Here is a 15,063-nt window from a genome sequence, read left to right as displayed (position 1 = left end):
ATTTATCAGTTGTATTGATTTTTCCAAAGAACAAAATTTGGTTTTATTGACTTTCTGCATTTTTTGTATATTATCCATACATTTTATTTCTGACCTTGATTATTTCCTTGTGCTTGTTTTGAGTTTTATTTGCTCTTTTTAAATTTTTCTTAGTTTATTAAAGCAGACATGTAGATAATTTATTTTGTATCTTTCTTGTTTCCTACTATATGCATTAAACAATGCATTTTCCTCTAAGAACCACTTTTTCTATATTCCATATATTCTGATACATTCCATTTCATGATCATTTACTTAAAATATTTCTTATTTATTTTCTCCACTGAGATTTTTTTCTGCAGTGTCCATTTGACATTTATTAATGTTATTGTTTGTCATTGTAGCAAATGTAGTAAAGGAACCAATTCTTTGCTATCACAAAGAAATATATAAAGATTTTTTTTTAAAGGAAAATTCTGAATAAATGAAACCTAGCAGTAGCACTAGAAGAACCCAGTATTGTGTGATGGATGAAACTGGGGTAGAAGCCATGATAAATTCTACCTAAAAGGAGGTTCCTTTCATTGCCACTTCTCAAGAACTGATCATGTCTACAGTTACTGGATAAAAGAAAACCTAATTGAAATATGAGCTAAAATACTTGAGAACATATAGACTTGGATCAGAAGGTAAGCTGACCATGATCACACAATCCATTCCCCTCATTCCAAAAATATTTGTGCAGGCATTTCTCCAGTCTGGTTTGAACTGATGTGCTACAAGTGAATGTGCTCTGAGATATTCTAGTCAATCTCATTTTGGGCTAGGATTTTGAGAATGGGTTGCAACTTCAGCCAGCACTGTTCCTTGAGGGATGTGGTGATCAAATATATCTGATTCTTCAAGTCAGTCACTGGTTGAAAGACCAGGGCACTCTTATACCTTCCCAGAACACAGCCCAGGTCTAGAGTATTGGCAAAGAGCCACCCATTACAGTAACTCTCTGATTTTCTTAGTCATCCAGTTCATAGCATTGGCACCCATCTTAGTGACAAAATTCTTGCCAAATAGAGTTAGGTTCCTACCCTGCTGTATGTGTCCACACACATTCTTCCTGCTGCTGAAGATGCCTTTCCCCTCCTCAGAGTACAGGTTGAAAGTTAAGTCTGTGGCATAGTTCTCATTCCACAGCTAATTTCTTAACACCTAACCCCTTTTCAAAGTTGTTTTCATCTTTTCCCCAGATATTCAACATTTGCCTGCAGATCTTGAATGGTATAGGGCTCCTCAAAAATGTAGGCAGCATCAGCCTCAGCAGTCACTCCTGCCACTGGGGCCAGGTAGCCATGGTAGTCACCCATAGATTTAATGATAAACATCCAACTTTTGGTGTCCACTTCTGACTGCTTGATGCCATCAGAGGTCCTGCAGATCCTACTGAGCTCTGTGTCAGCTACCATGCTGAAGTCTGAGCCATGCATGCTGTTTGGGACTGTAGCCGGAATGACCACAAATGGAATGTAGAGCTCATTAAACTCTTTCCTGCCTTCCATCAGTTTCAGGCCCCCTGTGTAAGCCTCAAATACCCCAATGATGACAAGGTCCTGAATGTTAAACTTGGTAATGTTGGCACTGATTTGCTCCAAACTTCTTTCTGGCAGAGTCCTTTAAGTCCTTAGTTTACCAACACTTTGGCCAGTTCAGCCCTCAGTGTAGTTCCTGCCAGCTCCCTCAATCTGATTGTTGGTCAAGCCCTCAAAGTTGTCATGCACAACCAAGTCTCAGTTGCCCAGGAGGAGGCAAATTCTCACAGCGGAGAAGACGGCATCATTCAAGGACTCCGTACATTCATCGTGATCACTGTGTGCAAGCCACTCTTAGATAATGGGGGTCTGACATGAACCAGAAGCTTGTATACCTCTCAATTGTTCATGAAGCTCCAGCTTCTCAGTTTCATGGCTTCCTCAAATTTGTTTTCATTCATGGCCTTAGACACTTCTTTGGTAACCTGAACATACTCCATGAGAGGCAGGCACACAGGCTGGCTACCAGAGAGGTTCACCAAACAGACTGGGGTGTCCAGGGTCCCATACAATAGTACCATCACTGCTCTCACACCCACCTTATTGCCCAGGATTTGGTCAAAGGCTGATGGTGTGTCAACCTCCTGCACATGCCCCAAGACAGTGATTGGCAAAAGTCATTTTCAATTGAGCCAACCAGGCCCATGATGTTCAGGTAGCTGGACTGCATAGCCTCCTCAGCTGTAATCTTACCTACTTTCTGGAGGCCAGTCTGGAAGTCACTCCACTCTGAACGAAAAGTGTCAGTCCTATTGAGGCAGCCACAAGATTGGTGATCCCACTTTTCACCAGGTTGGAGGCAGCTAAAGTATTATAGAAACACTCTCAAAAGTGGATTCCCTGATGTGATCTCCACAAACCACCAGGGTTTAATAACCCTCATGGTCAAAGAAGATATGAGCACCAGTAAAGGTAACAACTCAAACCACAGCCTTGACAGCAACAATCATACCTTGAACATTTCCACCAGAGGTTAATACTGCGATGGTTTTGCAGGCCCCCAGGGTTTTGGCTGCATGATACCCATGATATTGTTCATGGGTCATGATGCGCTCTTTTTTAAAAAAAAAGTTATCTTTATTGTTGAAAGTATTACACATCCCTCTTTTTTCTCCCATTGACCCCCTTCACCTCACTTTCGCCCCTCCCCCTTGGCCTTCACCACACCATTGTCTGTGTCCATGGGTTACCCATTCTTTTCGTTTTAGCATTTCTCAGATGCGGCTATCTTGCAGCGAGATTTCTTTATAAATTATTCACAAGTATATTTTTAATGTCTAAATATGTGAGGACGTTCTCATATTGCTACTGATTTCTTCTGTACTTAATTATGATTTCATTCTTTTATAGTTAAGAAAGATACAATTTTTAGTTTTAGTTTTGCAGTCTTAGTTTTGTCTTATTTGAAAATATTTTCATTACTGAAAATTATTTTTGCTGGATCTATTACTCCAGGATTTACTACTTATTTTTCTTTTACATTGTAAAGATATTGTTCCTCAGTTTTCTTGTCTGCAATGTTCTTGATAAGAAGTCAGTGATATTTCCAATTATGTTTCCCATAATGTAATAAGTTAATTGGGTGCTTTTCTTCTCTGCAAAATTTTCTCCTTATCTTTCATTTTCAGCAGTTCGGTTATGATGTGTCAAGGTGTTGTTTCTTTATCCTCATTGGGGTTCACTGAGATTTTTGAATATATATATTTATGTTTTCACTAAATTTTTGATATTTTATCAATTTTCTTCAAATACCTATTTCCACTCACTTTCACTTTACTTATTTTGAGATTACAATTACACAAATGGTAGACCTTTTGATATCTTCCCACATGTTTTTAAGTCTCCATTTTTCTAACAATTTTTATCACTTCTTCAATATTTAGTCTCATCTCCATTCAGCTGTTAAGTTTATTCACTGAATTTTTGATTACAGATATGTTATGTTTTCCTGTGAGAATTTCTATTTGGCTCTTTTTCTGTTTGTTTGTTTTTTTTTTCCTCCTGATATTTCCTATTTTTATTTACTCTTAGCACATTCACCTTAATTTTATTTAATCTTTAAAATAGCTGTGTAGCCCTGACTGGAATGTTTCAATGGTTAGAGCATAGGCTTGTGCACCAGAAGGTCATAGGTTTGATTCCCTATCAAGTGTATGTATGGGGGTTGCAGGTTTGGTCCCTGCCCCTAGAGCTCCTGTGGGAGGCAATCAATTGATGTGTCTCTGTAACACAGATGTTTATCTCTCTCTCCCTCCCCTTTCCCTTCCACTCTCTCTAAAAATCAATAGAAAAATATCCTCACAATTTTGGTGAGAATTAAAAAAAAATAAAACATGCTTTTTTCTTTTTTTTCTTTTTTTAATATATCTTTATTGATTTCAGAGAGAGGAAAGGAGAGGGCGAGAGAGAGATAGAAACACCAATGATGAGAGAGTCATTGATCGAGCCCACAACCTGGGCATGTGCCTTGACCAGGAATCGAACCCTGATTGCCTGGATCCTAGGTCGATGCTCAACCACTGAGCCACACTCGGCCGGGCAACATGCTTTTTTCTTAAAAGTATATTTGGAGCATTCTGCTACTGGTATGTCTCAGTAATCTCCTACTAGTTATCCTCTTGAAGATAAGAACTATAAAATCCATTGTGATGGAAGGAGACTTGATTTGGGGTGGTAAACAGAAAATACAATATACAGATGATGTATTATAGTATTGTACAATTGAAACCTATATAATTTTATTAACCAATGTCACCTCAATTAATTTTATAAAACAAAAATAAATAAAATGAGGGAAGGAGGGTTGGTGGGTGGGAGTGGAGTGATTAACCAACGAATTTATATACATATATGCATAACCTTAGGACACAGACAATGATGTGGTGAGGGACTGGGGAGGGTGGTGGGGGCAGGGTGGAAGGGGTCAATGAGGAGAAAAAAGGACATCTGTAATATTTTGAACAATTAAAAATTAATTACTTACTTAATTAATGTCGGGTAAATTGTAAAAAAAAGTACAAATTGGTAGTTACAAATAGTCATGTGAATAAAAAATAGAGCATAGAGAATATAGTCACTAACATTGTAATAATTATGTATGATGTTAGATGGGTACTAGATTTATGGGGTGATCACTTAATAAGTTATATATATGTCTAATCACTATGCTATGCACTTGTAAGTAATATAAGTTATATGTCAACTGTAACTAAAAACTTAAAAAATTATTTTTTAATTAAAAATTTTTTTACAAGTATCTGAAAAGGAAGTAAAAGCAGACAAATCCTTGAGAGGAGTGAGCACTTGGAAGAAAATGGCATGTGATGAGATTCCCATTTTTTATGGCCCTTAGCCAAAGAAAATGTTTAGGGCCGTTAAAACGCTAATAGAAATTCCACAATCTTTTTGTCCTAAGAACAGCAGGCTTGAGTCTGAAACAACCACTGACAGGGAAATTTGAGAGAATCCAAGAGGGTCAAAGAGAGAAATTCCCAAATTGTGTGTATAACTCTTGTTTATATCTCTAGCCAGCCACTAAAGTATCAATTCTCAAGGCTGGATCAAAGCAGTGAAGCTACCAATAAAAGAACTGAACTAAGATTCGAGCTGATACCTGAGAGAAAGAATTTGTTGTTTGAGTCTAAAATAGCTAAGTGATTGCTAAGATAAGAATATCAGTACTTTGGGGGATATGTAACAGAATGCAAGGTCCCCACAGCTTAATTTCTCAATGTCCAGGAAATAATAAAAAACTATTTAGCATACAGAGAATCAGAAAATGGTTGCCCAATCTCAATAGTAAAAATAGTCAACCAAGACTTACCCAAGATGACTCATAATTTGCAATTAGTAAACAAGTATTTTACACAGCTCTTTAAATTTCAAAAAGCATTATCATAATTCTATAATTAAAGTGATTTTAATATAACAACATCTAACAATCCTTGAGCATTTGCTATGTACCTGACATTTTGATAAGTACAATATATGCATTGTGTTATTCATTTCTCATAATCACCATATGAGGAAACTCACCTGATTATGTAAATAAGGGGCAGTGTCTTAGATAAATTGTGTAATTTACCCAAAGTTACTCTTCTAGTAAATGGCAGAACTAGAATTCCAATATAATGCTTATATATACTATGTAACACAAACCTCCTAAGTTCTACAAAACTTTTGTAAATATTCTTGGAAAATACTGGAAGTTTACATAAAAATTAATCTATATGAGAGATGGAATAATGACTGTTTTTCTCTTGTTCATATTATTTTATATATTTTCTGCAATGAGTTTATGTTGCTTTTATAATTGAAAAAAAAAATACACTTGCCTTTTTTGTAGTAGTGGAGCTAGTTGGTCAAGAAAGTCATAGCTTTTTTTTTAAATATATTTCTCCTAAATAAGATGTCAATTTAAGGTTAAATTTTTTTTTCATAACATATTTTAACAGATATTCTAAAAATCTTAGATAGTTTTTAACTTTAAACTTGCGACTAACAACTTGGGATAGATTATACAGGATGAGTTCTCTGAAAAGAGAATAATTCCTTAGGAAGCTCATTTCTCAGTAAACTGCAATAGAGTTAAAGCTCTGTCAAAGCGTTGCTTCTCTTGGCACTGTGTACTAAAATTCTAGTTCCCTTGGTTTTGTCTTATATGTAAATCTACCCAATCTTAAAAAGGTTGTACTAGTCATGGAAAGGGCAGGCTATGATGTTACCAGTATACCTATCCATTGCATTCTTTAAAATATAGTATTGCTTTAATAGTAATATCTGTGTTATAAATTCATGTTAAATACTTTGGATTGTCTACAATTTTCCATAAAAATGCCATTTTGTCATTCTGACACTAGATTTAATAAAAATTAAATCTTAGCTCATTTCACCATATAATCAAATTCAGTATTGAAATGTATTTCCCAATAGATATCATACTTACTCTACCATATTTATGGACTTAATTCACTTGTGTATTTGTAGTTATTTATGATTTCTTTTTTAAAATTTATTTTTACTTTTGAAAGTTTTACAGATATCCCCTTTTTCCATCTTCAAGTATTTTGTTTATTATAGGTATCATGGTTGCAACTCCCTTGTTTTTTTCTGGGATTTAAAATTCAGTGGCTATTAATTAGAGAACACAGATAGTATCCTTTTGGTTCAAACCCAGAAAACACCAAGAAACACAATTATGCACACACACATGCACACATATGTGTGTGTACCTTTATCTTACCCTCTGGTCTACAGACACTCTTTTATGTATGTGTATGTCTCTCTTCTATGTTTGCACATATGTTAGTGCCAGAAAAATAAGGCATTCTTTTCTGTGAAGCTAACCACTCCCTATAAAATTTTACAGCTTAATCTAGTTTTGTCACTCTCACATCTTGAAGTGGGAGAAGATATATAAAGATAACAGAAAACAGTCTACCCAAATAATTGGCCCAAGCTATCTACATACAGTGGAAATACAAAGGCCAATCTTTAGTTTTAGTACATATTTGGCCCCCAGTCTCCTTGAGACTCAATAAACAACCAATTATATTATTTGTGTTTCATAGATGCAGACTATTCTAAAACTAGCCAGTTGTCATAAAAGTATGTATTCTAGTCACAAGGGGTTCAGAGACGAGAATTGATAGTCCAGTTTAAATCATCTTGAATAGTGGAGAAAAAAAATTAATGCTGAATAAATTTTCATTTTTGTTCATGTAAAATATTATGTAAAAATTATTAGTTGCTGGAAAATAAGGCTTAGAGTTCCTTAGAAACATTTTTTTTTTTTTTTTGTCTTTCCATGGAAAGCTCATCAATTTGTGATACAACTTTGAAAACACTACTTTAAAATAGAAGAGAAAAATAATGGTTAAAATTCTAGACACATTAATAACGAGAAAAATGCCATTAACTCTAACATTATTTTTAGTATGATAACTCTGAAAATTTAATTCATTACAAAACCAAGTTGCATTCACCTTTTATCTTATAAGTATTCAATTTTTATTTTTATTTTTTAGCTTGAACAACTGAAATTTATTCTCACAGTTCTGGATGTTGAAGCCCAAGATAAGGTGTCAACAGATTTGTTTTGTTTTGAGGCCTCTCTCCTTGGCTTGCAGATGGCTGAGTTCTTGTCGTGTCATCATGTGACCTTATCTGTGTGCACCCATCACTGGTGTCTCTTCCTCTTCTCCTTTTTTTTAAGTTTCTTTATCTTTATTGTTGAAAATATTACAGATGTCCCCTTTTTACCCCCATTAATCCCCTCCACCCAGCATCCATCCCACCCCCAGGCATTCCACAAACCAGTGTCTGTGTCCCTGAGTTATGCTTATAAACATATAAGTTCTTTGATTAATCTCTCCCCACCCACTGCCCCTTTCTGACCTTCCCTCTGAGATCCCTCAGTCTGTTCCATGCTTCTATGTCTCCAGACCCATTTTGTTCATCAGTTTATTTTGTTTATTATATTCTACATATAAGTGAGATCATGTTGTACTTGTCTTTCTCTGACTGGCTTATTTCACTTAGTGTAATACCTTCTAGTTCCCTTCATTCTGTCCCAAAGGATAAAATATCCTTCTTCTTTACAGCTGCATAGTATTCCATGGTATAAATGTGCCACAGCTCTTTTACCCACTCATCTACTGATGAACACTTTGGATGTTTCCAGATCTTAGCTATTGTAAATTATGCTGCTATGAACATAGGGGTGCATAAGTTCTTTATGATTGGTGTTTTGGATTTCTTAAGATATATTCCTAGAAGTGAGATCACTGGGTTAAATGGCAAGTCAATTTTTAATCTTTTGAGGAAACTCCATGCTGCTTTCCATAGTGGTTGCACCAGTCTGCATTCCCACCAGCAATTTACTAAGGTTCCCTTTTCTCCACACCTTCGCCAGCACTTGTAGTTCATTGACTTGTTGATGGTAGCCATTCTGACAGGTGTGAAGTGATACCTCATTGTGGTTTTAATTTGCATCTCTCTAATGATTAGCGACATTGATCATTTATTCATAAATCTCTTGGCCATCTGTATGTCCTCTTTGGAGAAGTGTCTATTCAGGTCCTTTGACCATTTTTTAATTGGATTGTTTGCCTTCCTTTTGTTAAGTTGTATGAGTTCCTTATATATTTTGGATATTAACCCTTTATTAGATGTGTCCTTGGGAAATATGTTCTCCCATACAGTGGGCTTCCTTTTCCTTTGGTTGATGGTTCCTTTTGCTGCGCAGAAGCTTTTTATTTTGATGCAGCCCCATTTGTTTATTTTCTCCTTTGTTTCTCTTGCCCTAGGAGATGTATCAGAACTCTAACATATCTGTGAGGTTCAGCATAATAGAATAGGTTTCCATTTTCATAGTACACATACCAAACAAGTGTTTCTTATAAAACCACTGTTCATATTTTAAAAACTATTTTTAAAACATTGTACAGTGCAATTAAGTAACTTTATTCAATACATGATGTCTGATAACATAGTAACATATGCTTACTTATTTTCTCTTTTTTTGATTGTCACCTTGCTTTCACTTGGTGCCTATTTTCTTTTAAATTGTGCTGATTTGATCATTTAGCATGCTCAGCTGTAGAAATCCAGGATCTCAACAGAGTCAGATGTTTTTATCAACTTAACTAATTGACAGTGGTTTAATAAATTCCTTAATCGCAGCTGCGCACATGTTGTTACAGGAAATAAACCAAGTAGAATAGCTTTTAAACAAATTCTCATTTTAAAAGGTTGTAAATGTGTTTAAGAGTAGAAAATAATAAGCCAGGCAGAGAAAAACAATTATTACATGATCTCACTTATATGTGGAAACTAAAGAACATAAACTGAGGAACAAAATAGATTCGATGACATTGAAGCATGGAGCAGGCTGACAAATCTCAGAGAGAAGGCAAGAGTGGGTGAGAGGTTGAGGAGCGATTAACCAAAGAATTTATATGCATATATGCATAACCCATGAACACAGACAATAGTGTTGTGAAGGCTTGGAGCAGGGGGTGGATGCTGGGTGGAAGGGTTCAATGGGGGAAAAAAGGGGACATCTGTAATATCTTTAATTTTAAAGGTAATTTTTTTAAAAAAGAGTAGAAAATCTGATCATTTTGATACTATACTAGCATACCATTACAATGATAGTTGGAAAAGGAATATTAGAAATGTGACTAAATAATAAAATTGATCAATGAGTAAAATAACATTTGCTTTAAAAACTACATTGTTTTAAATTATCCCTTCGATGACTTCCTTGTCCATTGAAACACTGGAAATTAACATATATATATATATATATATATATATATATATATATATATATATATATATATATATACCTGTATCATGGCTAAGTAATAAATACAAAACTTTGCAGAAAATATACTTGCTTATAGAGCTATCAAGAAGATATTTTTAACTTTATCTCAAGTGGAATTTAGTTTAAATCTTTTTAAAAGTGCATCCAGATCTTTTTATTAAAAATATTCACTGATAATTTAGTTAAAAAGAACACCTTCTATAGATGTATCATATCAAATCTGTGCCTCATTTCCTGACATTTTTATCTCCTCTTTTCAGTGAGAAAGGTGGAAATTAAATAGAATTTTCTTGATATTAATAGTTTACTCTATGAATATGAAAACATATTATATTATGCTTATTGCTTTTATATGACTCACCTCAAATAATGTTATTTGTAACTTTAATTCTGCAATAAATGAAAACAGAATTGATGGTGAAAGGAAATGAACTTTCAGAACTTGCTGTAAAATTAATCTACTATTTTTCCATAAAAAGCATTAAGAATGCAATTTCTCAATTCCAGGTAGTAAAAGGGGAATGTTGATTAAATTCATAAAAATAAAAATAAGAATAAAAAGTTTATTGATGTGAGGTAAACTAATGAATATTAAATTAATAACCCAAATTCTTTCAAAGGTTATTTCTTTAACTGAAACCCAAATTCTTTCAAAGGTTATTTCTTTAACTATTTGTCAAATTTTCATTTTGTTCCTATACCACACAAAATATTGAAAACAGCATAAATTCTGGGATGTCTTAAAGACAATTATAGTCCTGAATAGAAATATATTAAATTTATCTTTGTATATTAATGTTCATTATGTCTGCACTATATTTTAATAGGATAACTATTTGCCATCCCCCAAATAATGAAGTAGATATTATTACTGTGTTAGAGAAAAAAATGTGAAAATTCCTTTTATGAAATTTTTGTTTCTGAAAGTATAAAATGATATGTATAAATATTATTAATATATACTTGCCGAGCTGGGCATGGTTCAGCTATTGAACATCGACCTAGGAATCAATCCAGGAAATCCTGGTTTGATTCCCAGTCAGGGCATATGTCAGGGTTGTGGGCACTATCCCTAGCAGGGGGTGTGCAGGAGGCAGCCAATTGATGACTCTCTTTCATCACTGATGTTTCTATCTCTCTCTCTCCCTCTCCTTTCCTCTCTCTGAAATCAATGATTATATACATAATTAAACCAAGACACAACAAAAAATTTCTGAATACCTAATCACTATCGCTATGACTTGATTATGGAAGAAATCAAACTCTCTCTCTCTCTTTCTCTCTCTCTCTCTCTCTATAAGTGTGTGTGTGTATAATAAAGTATATTAAATATTTACTTGATTATTATTAATAAGAAATTAAATATCAATCTCAAATACTAATCAATGACTAAAGACATACCAACCTACATTTTGTTAAACCCTAACATATCTTTCTATTGCTCAAGGGTGTAATGACGTTTTTCTAAAAATATTAAAGACATTTATCTTTATTAATCAGAATAAATTATTATTTTATAAGAAATTCGTACAATAGAGCAGTTTATGGAAATAGTATACAAAGTAGGAATAAAATAAATAAATGAGAGAAATGATTTAAAAAATAAGCTATTTTAATTACTTTCTCTACATCACTAATGGAAGGAATGCATGGCTGGAACTAGGAGGAAAATTAAGTTTTGTATTTGAATGACCAGAATTCTATGAGAATGAGATTTAATTTTTGTCTTAAGTATATTTTCATTTGACTTCCTCTACCTTGGTACCCTACTCTCTAGCCTTTTTCTTCAAAGCTTTATGAAAAAATTCTTATAGAGGTTACCCAGATCAATGGACTTTTAAATTTCCCTAAAATTGCACAAAAATATTCTTAGAGCTATAGACCATGTTAGCAGTTTATCTTCTATGTGCACTCAGATCTTCTCAGAACATTGTACAAAATAGTTGGGTTTGTTATTCCGTGTAGTCACCAACACCATAATTTAGTAGACATTTTTTTTAAGTTTGGTAGTGGAATATCTTAGTCAGACTCACATGGGAATACTTAAAACTTAGATCCCTGGGCACCATCATCAAGTTTTGAATGAAAATATCTGGATGGTTCTTCTCAGTAATATAAAATATTAACAAGTTTCTTTGTTAAGTATAATGTATTACAAAAATGGAATGAATGGAGCAGTGTAGAGACAAAGAGACCAGAGTTCTATATTTACTATGTGTGGGACTTTCATGTCATGTCCATAGCTTCTAATGCTTTGCTAAAAAGGAACAAGCTTATATCCAATGTTCCTCAAAGAGTGGTCCATTGATTCTTTGAACATTAAAATGTTTAGTACTTTGCTAGGCTGGAGTATTTTTCTTTAAAGAGCTTAAAGTCTAGTGGAAAAAGTAAGACAAACATAAATTAACATAGAGATTATAAGAGCGGGTGGTATGAAAATGTCATATGATGTAAAACAGAATATTGTCAACATTTCAGAGAAGAAAATATATGGTAATAGAACATAAGTAATATTGCATAGGGAGAAGTGAGGGTATTTTTGTCAAAGGAAAACAAAATTATGAGGCACTAAATCGCAGTGTGCACAAGACTACACTCTTTTCAAGAAAGAGAATAATTTGAGTCTCATATTGGCAACATTCATCTGACTGAGAACAATTTTCAGACTTCAGTACATGGAACTAAATCACAGGAAGAACTTAGTGGTTCTGATGAGCTCAGAAGGCAGAGATCACATATCTTTCATCAAAAGATTTAGCAAACTGTAGTGCATACACAACAGGTAAGGAATCTGGATAGGATGGCAAAAATCAATTGGAGGTTCCTTGTTAGTTTCTGGTGAAGGAGAGAGCTGTGAATATTTAAGGTGATATCCTGTGAAAATGACTGGAGAGAAGGTGTTATGCAGCTGAGAGTTAAGGAGACATTAAGCAGTATGGAAAGGTATTGGTGTTCCACCCCAGCCACAGTAAAAACACTTTCTGGTTTTTATTTTGTTTTATCTGAAAAGACTTTTATTTATTGGTTTATTGATTTATTTATTTTAAGATGCTTAATATTTATTGTTGAAAATATTACCTATGTCCCCATTTCCCTCCCACCATTGGCCCCCATGCCCCACTCCCGCCCCCACCCCAGGCTTTCTCCACATTGTCCTTTGTCCATGGGCTATGCATATATACATATATGTTTTTTGATTAATTTCTTCCAGCTCTTTCCCCCTTCCCTCTGAGATACATCCTCCTGTTGCAAGTTTCAATGTTTCTGGGTCTGTTTTGTTCATCGGTTTATTTTATTACATTCCATATATAAGTGAGATCATGAGATACTCTTCTTTCTCTGATTGGATTATTTTGTTTAGCATAATTCTCTCCAGGTCCATCCATGCTGTCCCAAAGGGCAAGAGATCCTTCTCTCACACAGCTGCATAGTATTCCATGGTGTAAATGTCCTGCAGCTTTTTTATCCACTCATCTACTAATGGGCACTTGGACTGTTTCCAGATCTTAGCTATTGTGAATTGTGCTGCTATGAGCATAAGGGTGCCTATGTTCTTTCTGACTGGTTTTTCAAATTTCTTAGGATATGTGCCTAGAAGTGGGATCACTGGGTCAAAAGGCAGTTCCGTTTCTAATTTTTGAGGTAACTCCATGCTTTTTTCCACAGTGGCTGCACCAGTCTGCATTCCATCAGCAGTGCACCCCTTTCTCCACATCCTCTCCAGCCTGTGTCATTTGTTGATTTGTTGATGGTAGCCATTCTGACAGGTGTGAAGTGATACCTCATTGTGGTTTTAATTTGCATCTCTGATGATTAGTGACAGCATTTTTTCATATGTCTTTTGGCCATCCATATATCTTCTTTGGAAAAGTGTCTTTTTAGGTCCTATGCCCATTTTGTAATTGGGTTACTTGTCTTCCTTTTGTTAAGTTGTATGAGTTCTTTATATATATTGGATATTAACTCTTTATCAGATGTATCCTTGGCAAATATGTTCTCACATACATTGGGCTCTCTTTTAGTTTTGTTAATGGTTTCTTTTACTGTGCAGAAGCTTTTGATTTTGATGTAGTCCCAATTGTTTATTTAATCCTTTGCTTCCCTTGCCTTAAAATTTATATGGAACCAAAAAAGACCCAGAATAGCTGCAGGAATCTTGAAACAGAAGAACAAAGTTGACAGGATCACAATACCAGATTTCAAGTTATACTACAAAGCCACTGTAATCAAAATAGCTTGGTACTGGCATAAGAACAGGCATATTGATTAATGGAACAGAACAAAGAACCCAGAAATTAACCCAAGCCATTATGCTCAAATAACATTTGACAAAGGAGGCAAGAACATGCAGTGGATTAAAGACAGTCTCTTCAATAAATTGTGCTGTGGAATTGAACAGGTACATGCAAAAAAAAATGAAACTTGACCACCAACTTACTGCATACACAAGAATAAACTCAAAATGGATGAAGGTCTTAAATGTAAGTCATGATACCATAAAAATCCTAGAAGAAAATGTAGGCAGCAAAATATCCAACATCTCTCATAGCAATTTGCCAATTGATCTCCTAGGGCAAGACACTTTATTAATACCTAAGTTTTCCAGCTGAGATAGCACAAAAACATTTCAAAAGAAGAAGCAATGTTGCCCTACAGTAAGGTTTATTTTAGTCTTGCCTTGCAAAAGCATAAAATCAAGCTACACCAAGATCCCTGGGGGAAACAAATTTTTGAGGTCCAGTCTTGTCAAATTAGAACACTGGAAGCATCTTAGTATTCTGAAAGGTGCAATAAAATGTAATATAAAACCTACACAAATTCAAGTAGAAAACCATTGGTTGGTCTGACTGCTAAAACAAAAATCAGTATTAAACATAATTCCATATTTATGGATAGGAAGATCCATTACTGTTAAGATGTAGTTTTTCCCCAACTTGATCTGTATAGTCAACACATCTGAAGCAAAATCTTAGCAAGTTAATTTGTGAATGTTGACAAACTGATTCTAATTTTATATGTGAAAGCAAAAGTTGCAGTATAGCCAGCACAGTTAAATGAAAACAAATTTTGAGTACTTACACTATTCAGCTTTGAGGATTATTATAAAGATACAGTAATCAAGACCCTGTGGCCCAGCTGGGCTTGGCTCAGCGGTTGAGCATCGACCTA

The 15,063-nt window shown here is 34.5% G+C and overlaps 2 pseudogenes; both read right to left on the bottom strand.

Annotated features, from left to right (window-relative positions):
- Window positions 1-701: 701 nt before the first annotated feature.
- LOC107531634 (ATP-dependent 6-phosphofructokinase, muscle type pseudogene) lies at window positions 702-2,170 on the bottom strand (annotated as a pseudogene).
- An 8-nt stretch (window positions 2,171-2,178) lies between these two features.
- LOC148090462 (ATP-dependent 6-phosphofructokinase, muscle type pseudogene) lies at window positions 2,179-2,773 on the bottom strand (annotated as a pseudogene).
- Window positions 2,774-15,063: the final 12,290 nt, after the last annotated feature.

Source organism: Miniopterus natalensis, chromosome X (assembly GCF_054644295.1).
Source record: "Miniopterus natalensis isolate mMinNat1 chromosome X, mMinNat1.hap1, whole genome shotgun sequence".
Taxonomy (NCBI): domain Eukaryota; kingdom Metazoa; phylum Chordata; class Mammalia; order Chiroptera; family Miniopteridae; genus Miniopterus; species Miniopterus natalensis.
Note: the sequence above shows the minus strand (reverse complement) of the source record. Positions and strands in the feature narration are given on the sequence as shown.